Genomic DNA, 1,848 nt, shown 5'->3' with positions numbered 1-1,848 from the left:
TAGGGTGCATATCATGTTGCTGTGCAGCTTTTCTGAGCGATGTATGTGGGTCTTCAATAAATGTTTGCAAAACATCTAGTGCATGTTCTTCATCTGTTGCAGATTGTATCCTACCCGACTTTGGCCGATTACGTACACTCCCTGTCATTTCAAAACGCTCAATAGTTTTTGATATTGTTGAAACACTTATGGGATTCCTTTCTGGGAAAGTGTCATTAAACAAATTACAAAACTTCCCGATAAGATCTTTGACGATCGCCATATCCTCGCATCATCAACAGAGTAATTCGTTCTCTTTCAGACAATTCCATTAAAATGCCAAATAAAAACTGAACTACTGTAATTAGATAACTTGTTGACAGCAATGCTTCAGAGACACTGATTAACTCGACAGGAATGATATGACCTTTGTCCATTTGTAATTCCCAAGCTTAGAACCTGTCTAGTGAAAGCTCCATGCTCAACAAACTGAAACCTGTAGACCAGATGATTAATAACACAATAATGTTTCTCATAGGCTAGTGACCTTTGTCTCTTTAAACCTTCCTGCTGACTGGAAAACACCAAGTACAGATTCATAAGTAATCAGAGAAAGTGACTCATAAGTTTTATTCATTGTAATAAAAACTGGTAAATTTGTACTAATGAAACCAGCTTAAAAATAAATTGTTTATTTTATTTTAATTGAACATTTAAAAAATGCTAAAAAATTAGTGAAACACATTTTGTGGCAAGAACCATGTTAAAATTACATTGTTGAACATCAGTAAATTTTCAATACTAAAAATGCTCTATTTTCTGATAGAATAATTCCTTTGAGATGCGGTTTGTGGCATTCAATTCAGTAAAGCTATTACCTTTAAAATTATGTATCACAAGGTATAGGCTTCCATTAAGAATATTCACCATATCCTCGGCAGGACGTCCCCCGTTGGTGTGACATAACAAAACATTGTTCCAAAAAGTAGATGCCCAATCTCTATCACGATTGTAAGAGGTTTCAAATCTATATTTAAAATTTTTAAAGGATATATTTGGGTGTTTCCAGACATAATATACACCCTGTATATATATATATATATATATATATATATATATATATAATATATTTCTATATAATTTAAATTTTCTCAATAAATGTTGATGTTGAAATGTGTCAGTTCCTTTTGGACACCCCTGTATTTTATCACTGATTACTCTACAATTCATATGTTTTTTCACACCACACAATGATAAATCAGCAATAGTACCTTTTGTGGTACAACATTAATTTTTATAATTAGTCTTTATTTTCAACCTATTTTTCTTTGAGAAGATGATACCAGTATATGAACAGTTAATATAGTAAAATTGATTCAGTATTTCTAATTTAAGCCTTAATTGAGTGAAAATTAACAGATTTAATAAAATTGCAATTTATGTGAATAAGTGATGGCAGCAAGTTAAACGTTTTGTATTAATGTCAGATTTAATGTAGGTTTAGCTTGTGTGTCATTGCCTCTATTGTCATCACATGAAATGTCCCCAATAGTGCAGTCATTGAAGCGAAAAATACGGTCTTACCTCCGAATTTTTTTACTGTGAACCGATTTGCATGAAATTTTGGAATTAGGCTCATCTTACACTTAACTTCAAAAGTGAAAATGATCTGAACTCCGCCTATTATTTTTAAGGGGTGTAAACAACCCCTTAATGGAAAAATCGACATTGAGCATTTTATCGCTAAAAAACATGTCTAATAGTAAGTGGTGAAATTTTAAAGTGTTTTCTAACACAATTACCTCATATTAAAATCATTTTCAACCCTTGAACATCTTACAACCCTTGCAAACAAACCCCTAAATTAAA

The sequence above is a fragment of the Homalodisca vitripennis genome, unplaced genomic scaffold (genome assembly GCF_021130785.1).
Source record: "Homalodisca vitripennis isolate AUS2020 unplaced genomic scaffold, UT_GWSS_2.1 ScUCBcl_13611;HRSCAF=23916, whole genome shotgun sequence".
NCBI classification, from domain to species: domain Eukaryota; kingdom Metazoa; phylum Arthropoda; class Insecta; order Hemiptera; family Cicadellidae; genus Homalodisca; species Homalodisca vitripennis.
The sequence above is the reverse complement of the archived record's forward strand: the minus strand, read 5'-3'. Positions refer to the sequence as shown.